This window comes from Schistocerca americana, chromosome 8 (assembly GCF_021461395.2).
Source record: "Schistocerca americana isolate TAMUIC-IGC-003095 chromosome 8, iqSchAmer2.1, whole genome shotgun sequence".
NCBI lineage: Eukaryota > Metazoa > Arthropoda > Insecta > Orthoptera > Acrididae > Schistocerca > Schistocerca americana.
In genome coordinates, this window is record NC_060126.1 from 485,119,346 (window position 1) to 485,130,434 (window position 11,089).

Consider the following 11,089-nt stretch of genomic DNA (forward strand, 5'->3'; position numbering starts at 1 on the left):
TCTAGTAGGTTGTTAGTAGTTAGGTAGTTGGTGAGCTGGTCATGGACTACATATTCTACGGCTTTTGATAGTGCAGGAAGAATGCTGATGGGATGACAGTCAGAGGGTGCTGTGGCAATCCCCTTTTTAGGCAGTGGCTTAATTTGTCCCAGTTTCCAGGCCCCAGGGAAAACACTTGTGATTAAGGAATCATTGAAAATGTCTGTTAAGAGGGCAGTAGTGGATCAATAATAAGTTTTACCATCTGGATAGTGATGCCATCATGTCCAGTAGATGCTGATCTAATCCATATGATGGCTTTCTTGACAGTATTGTAAGTGACATGCTGTAGATAGAATTTTTGTTTTTTTTTGCTACAGTCGTTCATCCCAATGTTGTAATCAGAGATTCCCTCTTTTTTTTTTCCACAGGATAGTCGGTCTACATCTATTGTCAGTTAATGTACAGGCATACCTGAGCTCAGTGTTTCTCACCGCTTGACTGACTATGTTCCGTTTCTGCTTGTATACAGTATAATTTTCAGGTGTAGGCTGTATCTCGTATGCTCGATGTGTCTCTGAGATTCATAAGCTGTTTTAGTTCATCAGTCATCCAAGGTGCAGGTTTCCTTTCTTACTTTTCTGCTCTTTAATGGAGCATATTTGTCATATAGTTGAGTAATTTTGTTAGTGAATCCCAAGTTCTTGTTGCTATGTTTTCCCTTTCCTTAGGTTTTACTTTCTTGTGCAGCATTTTCCTTCTTTTCCTGCTTTCTTTGAGTGAGTGCTTCAGTTTTATTAGGTCTGTCCACATTCGTTCCTTTTAATGTGTGTCAGGGCACTGATTACCTCGATGTTGAGCGCCCATAAGCCCCAACACACCATTCCACAGTTTTTTGTTTATGTCCATGAGGGGAGTAGAGTTCATTCTCCAAACTATTTCTTGTGCCTCAGTTTTGAGTTCAGGCAAATTTATGCGTTTGAAGTCTCGTTATGTAGACAGTTTTTGTTTTTTTGTAGGACATTGTAGTGAATATTTCATGAAAATAATGTCATGGGCAGATATTTGAAAGGTGTGGATTATTCTGTTTGGAGATTTCATTGTGAATATATCTATGAAAGTGTGATGTAGTCGTGTGATGAGTAGGTTCCAGCTGAAGTTGCATCATGTTTGAGGAAGAAAGCATCCTCTTAAATCTCCCACTGGAAGGACTATTGCGCAGAAAATTAATGTTAGTGTCACCTGCTATAATTACATGTTGATATGATGATTCGAGACTTGAGAGGGCAGCTTTGAAGCTTCCGAACCCACCTACTTTAGGAGGTTTTTAAAGGACACATATTAAGCACTTTCTGTTAAGGGATTTGATCTCTATGAGCATGTATTCCTCTTGTTTATCTACATTATTGTCGGATGTATGTAGCGCAGTAGGTGATGAATCAGAGCGTATGTACACCCCTACTCCACCCCCTCGTCTGTTACATACTCCACCCCCTCGTCTGTTACATCTGTCATGCCTTAGAAAGATATAGCCTGCTAGGTTACGGAAGTTGTGGGAATACTTGGTTTGAGCCAAGTCTCTGACGAAAGTATTATGTGTATATCAGTAGTTTGAAATATATATTTGAACTCATCGAAGTCAGCTGGCAGAGACTGGACATTTGCATGTGCAATATGCAGCTTGGTGCGTTCGGGTGTTGATTGCCCAAGGAGGCTGCTGATGGATGGTTGCGGGTCATGGTTAGTGCTGGCAAGGGTGTCTGGCATGAGAAATGCAGAAGGCGTGAGGAGGAGGGGGGATGGAGATTTCTCCCGGTTCTCTGCAGGAATAGCAGCCAGGAATGGGGGAGGGGGGGGGGGCTAGGTCCCCGGAGAGGTGATGGGACCTATGGCCACGTGAGCGAGGTTTGCAATGGTCCTGAAAGTAGCCATTTGCTGGCAAGGGAAAGAATCTCGCTAAACACAACGGGCATAATCTGCATGTAACGGTTTTCAAGACAAGGACAGAGTGTGATATTAATGGCACTTGTGAGGATAACAACTAAAATATGATAGTGGGTTGCTAATAAAAGTGAAAGAAAGACTATATTACATAATAATTAACAAGATTACATGAGAAAGCAATTAGAGATAAAAACAGTTATGTAGAGAAATGAAAAGTTGATAATACAAATAATAACAAAATTACATGAGAAAACAATTAGAGATAAAAATAGTTATGTAGAGAAATGAAAAAGTTGATACTACATTAGTTAAGTTATGGTTGACAATGGAAACAGTGTAAACACACAGATTAGTGGCAGCAAGATTTGGCATGATTTAGCTTCTAAAGCACAGGCTTTCGAGTTCAATAACACTGCAAATTGTTCTCTTTCCATTTTGGTCTTAACAATTATCCTGCCATTATTTGTCCATACGTTCTTTAGCCCAGATTTTGAAATCTCGCTGTTCAAAATGTTTAGTCTTTCAGAGGTCAGATCCTCACATACTGTTAGACCCGACTTCACGAGATTCTTATTTGGTCTGAAGATTTCAAATATTTTTGTATAGGACACAAATTTCACTATAATAGGTCTTGGTTTTGTAGAAACTGGCAACCTACGAGCCACTCTATGGCTTCTGTTAATGTCACTGAGAGTCACCTGCACACCTAGCTTTTCTTGGGCAAGGTTTATCACTTGTTCATCTGTGTTCTCTCTGCTGCTCTCTGGAATGCCGAACAGTCTGAGATTATTGCATCTCTGATATTGTTCGAGCTCGTCCGACTTCTCAATCAAGATTTATATTAGGATCTCCATATAGCAGGATGTTACTTTTAATGTTTGATGCCTGATCTAGACTCTGTATTAGTTTTGTGCAGAATTTGTCAAAATCACCACTAGGAGGACAATATACATATAATATGATAAGTATTTTGGAAACATTTTGAGATGATAGCTCTATTGCTGACACATCTAAATGTTTTTCCTCACCAAGAGAGATAATGTTACTTCCTACCTTATATTGGAGTTCATTCTTAATATAAATACATGACCCTCACCCTTTGAATGAAACTCTACAATAAAAAGATGCTAGTGTATATGAGGATAAAGTTACATAGGCAATTTCACTTTGCTTGCACCAGTGCTCAGCGATGCATATAACAGAGCTATTTAGGGTTTGCAAATCGACTTCAAGCTGCTGCACTTCGTTTTTGATGCACTGAATGTTTTGGTGGAACACTGTTAAACATTTTATTGAGTTGGTTATTATGAAAAGGTCGTTAGTCCATAAAACATGATTTTGAGATATTCAAAGAAAACTGTTTTATGCTTCAATGGTAGAAGATATGAAGTTTTTGGGTTTTTATACTCTGGTGTACCTGGAAACCATTAAATCTAAATCTTCAAATCATCAATTTTTATTTTCATATTATTGAAATTATTTTTTTTATCTTTGACTCATGACCTTTTCAAACCAAATTAAAATAAATAATAGTACAACTACAGAATTTTGAAGAAATTTATTGATAAACACAAATTACAGATAGTATTTTAATGTAATCATCAATACAGATAAGCATTGTTGCAACATTTTCTGTAGTTTTCATGATTTTTCATCTTCTTCAGCTGTTGTAGGCCAAGTGAATAAATCAATATAAAAGTTTTTGTGCTCCTCTGGGATGTACTGTTCCAATTTTTTTATATCGTTTATCTTAACTTTGTTTATAGGACATTTCTCTCCATGTGCTAAGGTTCTTGGGAGTCTGTTATTGCTAGGGGTTTTAAAAGTCTGAAAGAGTTTTGAGTCAGTCCATCAATGAATGATCGGGGTACTAATACCCCTGGGTTGTGGCTGTCGTACTCAAACATATTGTACTGTGTAACACTGGAGCTGACTTTCATTGAACTGTCTTTTCCCATTGCTCATGCAACAGAATATTTACTGCACATTTGGTCAACTGTGTCAACCCCTCCTTTTGTCATGTTGTAGTCTATGATAATGTGTGGTTTACTAGTATTCTCATCAACTGTGCCTTCAAAATGCATGGTGCTAAGCAAAACAATGTATTTGTTTCTTTTGGGCACATATGACACCAGTGTGATATCTTTCTGGTATCCAAACAGTGAAGACCCAATGTTCCTGGAGGTAGAATTCCAGAGGGATTTTCGTTTTATTTTTCCTCAGAGTTCCAATGCGTGTGACGTTTCTCTGGAAAAGTGAGACTGCCAATGGATAACTACTGTACCAATTATCAAACGTAATACTCCGATTTGATCCCAGCAAAGGTTCTGCCAGATGATGCACAATATCGTATGGTTTATTTGACATCTTGTAAGGGCCATCTGGATGTGTTCCACAGTACAGCTCAACAGAGGCTGTAAAGAATGTTCTGACATCGCAGATAGTAAAGAATTTCAAGTCGTACTTTGCTCGTTTGTTCGGTATGTACTGAAGAAATGAACATTTCCCTCTAAAAGGTTTCAGCATCTCATCTATGGTTACAAACTCTCCCAAACTATAGCGTTCCTTACAATTGGTGACAAATTTATCTAAATATGACCTGATTGCTGTTAATTTGTCTCTCTTGTGTCTTTGTGTTCTTTTCAATTTGTTGTCAAATCTCACACTTCTGAGGAGAAATAAGAACCGCCTGTATGGCATGCAAGCTCTAAGGATCTTCATACCAGTGCCATCTTTACTCCAAAGTTCTTCAACAGTTGTTTTATTTCCACCCTTCAAGCCAATCAATATAAGGACCCCAGTGAGAACATATATCTCTTCCCTAGAAGTTTCTTCATATCTCTCTCTCTAGAATAGATGTAATTTTGTAATATATTTGCGCGAAACATGTAATTACATGCATAGCAATTGGTAGTACAATACAACAGTATACAATCTAAATTTAATTTGTAATAGGAACTTAAGAATGGAGTCCAAATTATTTGACATAATAATACTTTAGATTTTAGTTTCTACAGTATAGAAGCACTGCTCATAGAGCCACAGTTTTAGATGTTTTTTGAATGTCTCTCCAGTTATTACCTTCAGTTCATTTGGCAGTGCATTGAAATATTTTGCTCCGTTAATACATGGACTGTTTGCTGTTTTTTTTTCAGTCTTCTGTTTATCATATGGAAATTTTGTACTTGTCTAGTATTGTGATCATGAATTTCTGCATTATGGCATGTTTATTTCTTATCTTCTGTAGTTAATACTATTGTTTCAAACATGTACATAGAATAGATAGTCAGAATTTTAAAATCTATAAACAATCCCTTACATGATGTTCTAGCATCTTTTTTTGCTTAATATTCTCAAGGCTCTTTTCTGGAGTTTAAATACTTGGTCTACGTGAGTTTTGGAAGCCCCACCCCACAGTGAAAGACCATATGCTAGAAATGGATTTATTAAACCAAAATACATCATCCTCATTGTTTGGGTATTGATGTATGGAGCTATTCTTCTTAAAACGTACAGGCTAGAACAGGGATCGGCAACCACAAAGCCTTCACAGTGTACTATTCCATACCAACATATCAAACTGATCTACTTTTAAAAATTCAATTGCTACATTTTTAATTTTTGGATACCGGTACTGTAAAACAACTATTTAAAATAAAAGTTTTAAATCTTCACTATTTACTGGATACATAATAATTTTATTTCGTAATATTCTCAAGTATATTCTTACATTAATATCACAGGAATTATTTTACATTTAATGTGAAATCTGAGTAGCTGTTTTGTCAACAATGTCCTTCATATTTGGTGTATAACTTGTTACACTTAGTTGAATACACAAGTCCTGATGTTCATCAGTTAACCTTGTTCTGTGTTTATTTTTAATAAGGTTCATATTTGAAAATGGTGATTCACACAGGTAGGTAGAAGCAAACAAGGCCTTTATTCTAAGAGCAACACTATCTAAGATAGAGTATTTCTCCTGAGGAATTAAGAGGGCAACAGGTTTTAGGTTCTGCAACACTTTTTGAGAAACAAATCATTTTTAATGGTATTATTTCAAGTTCAAGACCAGCCCTAGCTATGTCAAAAACTTTTGCAATGGAAGAAGATACATTCAATAGTTCAATGTTATCCCAAGGGAAAGATACAAACTGGGTTACCACTTAAATATTTTTGAAGTCTGAAAACCGATCACTGAAATCATTCTTCAAATTGGAGATCATTATTGCATGACATTTACTGTTGTAAGGTATCTCACTTTCTTGTATTTGAGTCTTCAGAGTTGGAAAATGTCTTAATTCGCCCCTCTTAAGGCAGCACTCCCACAAAAATAATTTTTCAGTAAAAGAATTTACTTCAGATATATCAGCAGTATCTTTGTCATTGCCTTGAAATTTCAAATTCAGCTCATCAAGCTTTTCTGTTAGGTCAATTAAGAACGCAAAATTCATAAGCCAGAGAGGATCTTCAATACAAGCTGACAGACTATTCTCATCTTGTTCTTGCCAGAACAGTTTGATAGCTGGTAAAAGCTTGTGGAAACATTGCAGCACTTTTCCCTTGCTGAGCCAACGCAGTTCAGTGTGAAGCTATAAATCTCCATACTGTAGTTCTAGTTCACTTGCCAAATCTTTGAAAAGTCTTCTTCTTTGAAGAGAGTGAGACCTAATTTTGTTGACTATCTTTTCTCAACAGTATTCATAGTTTCATTCAAATTTAAAAACTTTCTGCACAGAGACTGCTGATGTAAAATACTGTGATAAGTTAAAAACGGTGTAAAACTTTCATCTCTTTGGCACAGAGCAATAAAACCACTTTTAGAACCTCTCAAGGCTGGGGCTCCATCTGTGGTAATGCTTACAAGCTTGTGGATAGGTATTTTCTCCGATAGAATGAGTTGCTTCATGGCAAAAATATAGCTTCTGCTCTTGTATGGCCTTTCAAAGAAATTACTTTCAAAAGCTCTTCCTTGACAGTAAAGTTATTAAAAACCATCCTTACAAAAACTGGCAACTGAGCAGTACCTGCTGCATCAGTGGACTCATCTACTTGCATTGAAAAATAACAACACTCATCCAAATCTGTTTTCAGTCTAGAGAAATATCGTTAGACATATTTACAACTCTCCTTGTGACCGATCTTGATGAAAGTTGAAGGGATTCGATGGAAGCAACTATTTCAGACTTGGTCTTGAAATTATGAAACAACTCGTCTGCAGCTTATCGAACTGCTTCTTTTATGAATTCACCATCTTTGAAGGATTTCTTCCTTTTCGCCAATAGTTCAAAACACCTTAAGAAGCAAAAGTGGCAGGTAGCACTTTTGTCCACTGGTTTCATAAACATGCTTTGTTGAACACTTAATTGATTTTTAAGTTTCTTGATTTTCTCTTTTCTCAGTTCGGAGTTTACAGGAAACTCGGTGTTAACAGGTGAGTGCACAGTTTTGAAATGTCTCTCGACATTTGTCTTTTTCACAAATGCAATCTTAGTGTTGCACAATAAACAAATGCATGTGCCATTTCTTTCTGTTACGAAAAATTCATGTTCCCATTCGGAATGAAAATGATAAATTTTACGTTTTTTGATACTCAACTCATTGTGTGTGAAGTCACTGCACTACTCGTACATTATCGAAAAGTGTCTACAGGGTATGCAACTACACATGCTCAGTGCTGAGTACTGACAGCACAAAAAAGTTCTACCTATGTCCTTTCCACACACTATTACATCGCAGAAGTTGGTAGTACATGGCACAAAACTCACCGCCTTCTCTTGACACGTACCGAACACATTTCACAAAGATGAGTGAAACAGTGCAGCAACGAGTGGCGCGCAGGTGGCGGCTAATTTAACTAATGCGACAAAAAGTTTTAGAGGTTCAAGGTAAATGTTGGTACCAGTTCTACGCTGTTATTAACAAACAAAACGACTTGTGTCAAACGAGCACGCATTTTTACTGCTGCGGAAAACAACTGACAATTTTATTCAACAATTTTTCTTTTGCGCTCTCAGTACTCACGCGATCTACCAAATAAGCACTCGTGATCTACCAGTAGATCGCGATTGGCATGTTGCTGACCCCTTAGCTAGATGATAGCCTTGCACATACATTGTCAATTTGTTGTGTCCATAGTAGTTTGCTACCTATGCGTATAACTAGGAATTTACACTCACTGCAGATTTTTCCATAAAGTATTACTATCTTGAGAATCAATACAAGTTTGCAAATCACCAACATTGAAGGGGATTACTTTTTTTTAAGTTGACTTTTAGATTGTCATTTTCAAAGTTTTCCTTTGCAGTATCCATAATTTTTTTTACCTCTGTGCTGAGATTAAGAATATTATTTCCCCAACAAAGGCCTGAAGTGTCATCTGCATACATTGTAATGAAGGTATCATTTTTTACTATCTTTGGGAAGTCATTAATGTAACATATAAAAAGGAAGGAACTAGTTATCGATCCCTGAGGTGCACCAAATTTAATATTCCTGACCCTTGATGTATAACTTTTTAATGTTTCTCCATTATTGTGTGAGATTGAGATACACTGTCTTCTGTTTCTTAAATCCCTGAGGCGCACCAAATTTAATATTCCTGACCCTTGATGTATAATTTTTTAATGCTTCTCCATTATTGTGTGAGATTGAGGTACACTGTCTTCTGTTTTTAAATATGATGTGATGAGGCGCAATAGGTTTCCACTTATGCCATCTCTGGTCAGTTTTGATGGAAGTACCTTATGATCAACCCTATTAAAAGCCTCTGATAAGTCTAGGAAAACTCCAGCTACTTACATGCCTTTATCAGTTTTGTCAAGAGCTTTCAGCATAAACTGAGGTGTTGCAGTCAAGGTGCTACGACCACTTCTGAAGCCATGCTAAAAATCTCCCAGGCTGTTGTGCTTATTATAATGCTGTAACATATACTTCAGAATTATTTTTTCAATTAACTTGCTGAAAATGGAATTTTCTACTAGTTGTTTATCACCTTTTTTTTGTAGAGAGGTTTAACAATGGCTAATTTTAGTATGTCAGGGAACACTCCTTCTTTTAAGACACTATTTATTAGATGCACCAAAGGATATGCTAGATTATTTTAGCAAAAAGTAAGTAAAAATAGAGAAATTTCATCCCGCGCAGTGGATTTTTTGTTTTTACATTCTCTGATGAGGTGCAAAATATCCTTGATTTCAAGTTCATGGAGTTGATTAGGTTCAGAATTGTCCTCAGCAAGACTTCTAACAGGTACTTTATCTGTAGATTATTCTGCTGATTACAAGTCATGAAGACCTGTATAAGTTTCTTGCTGATCAGATTATGTTTCTAATTTCACTGACAATTTCTTCCTCGGTGGTGCTGTGTAGTGAATTTGTTCCTACATGAATGTAAACACCTTTGCAGATTCTTGTGACTTTGCCTGGAGATCCCTGATTTGAATTTCAAATATTGATTAAGTGATTATTTAATTGATGGATCCTGATACTAGGACGAACGTCAAGTCTCGAATTTGGCACATCAACATTTTTTAGTAGTGAGTCACTTATAATGAGAAAGTCTTCTTGATTTTCCTTTTCAGTACTGTGTCGAATATTTCGTTTTTTTCTGTATGTGACGTTGTTCCAGTGATACAGTGAAACCTCTATATAATGTTTTTCAAGGGACCACAAATTCTGAACACTGTATAGAGGAAAAAACTGTAAAGAGGAAGGCTTCCAAATAATAATTGCAGGGCATTACTGAAGATCGGGATACCACTAATCAGCTTTGACAAATGGTGCCATAGATGACATTTTAAATTTTCACAACACTGTAATATGATATTCATTGCAAATGATCAATATATCAAATAATTAGTTTTTTGTAATTAAAACATGGTGCCTGGTAGGTGGATGGGTGAAAGTAAATGGATCAGTTGGTACTGTAAAAAGTTATGACAGATTCTTAAGATATGACATCATTGTCCAAAGCTGGCAGGTGGTATCCCGTTCTTCAGTTGACCCAATTATAGAATATGAACCAAATTTTGATTATGATATACTGAACATATTACATAGAAACACAGTAAATGGTACAGATTAAAAAAGAATTAGTTACAAAAAAATTCCTTTAATAATGAAATTATGAAACGGAACTTAAATTTGCGCAAAACTCTAGGAATCTATGCAATCTGAAAAGCACATACCGTCATTTGAGGTTACTTTGCTCCTCTTTTTACACATTTTTTAAGAAAATAGTTTAAAAACAGAGGTTTCTTAATGTTTTTGTTTGTCAAAATGATTTGATTAGTTACAACAGTCTTTTGCAAAGTAATCTGTATTCATATCTCTTAAAATAACCTTTTATTTCTATTTTTTATTGTTTTTTAAAAAAGTGGTGCAAAGTTTCCTTGCCCTGGGGTACCTCGCACAGGATGTCTAAATTTCGTTAAAAATGAGGATCACAGAGGTCTGGAGTTATGTTTGACCATAGGAATGGAAAGGAATAAAGCAATTACTAACAAAATAAGGACTACAGAGTACTGGAGCAATGATTGACCACCAGAATTAAGAAAAAATAACAATCTCTTTAGCAGAAACAAATTTTATTACCAAAATAGTTTAACAAATTAAAGATTTAACACAAAATGTAGCCCATATTGTGAGTTAATAAGTCCAATATCCTTCAAGCTGTGGTATGCAGAATAAGCCATGTTTGCTTATCTGTTGTGGAGGCTGAATGATGCAAATTATTTCATCGAAGTCATACTTCATTTCATCTTTCGGCATTGGCCACTTCCATGATTTCTTAGACTTTTGCATTGAACTTATTGTAGCTCCGTCAGCGCTTACATCAGTAATTAATCCAGGAAAATATTCCCCCTCATATTTGAAGCTCACATACTGGCCCACAGTGTGCACAACTTCATCAAATTCTGGACTTTTCTTCTTCGGCCGGGTTAGTAACTGGGTTTCATCCACTTCAAACTCTACAGGTGATGGTGACCTGACTTGAGATCTCAGATAATCCTCATCTTCAGAAGAATCTCTGAGAGAGATGGCATCAGAATCTTCTCCTGAACTACTATCTTGATTTTTGTGACTTCTTCTGTATTTCTTCAAAACCTTTTTCTGCATTACTGTCACACTTTTACCAGGTGTGACTGAAAGCCCCTTTCTTCCTC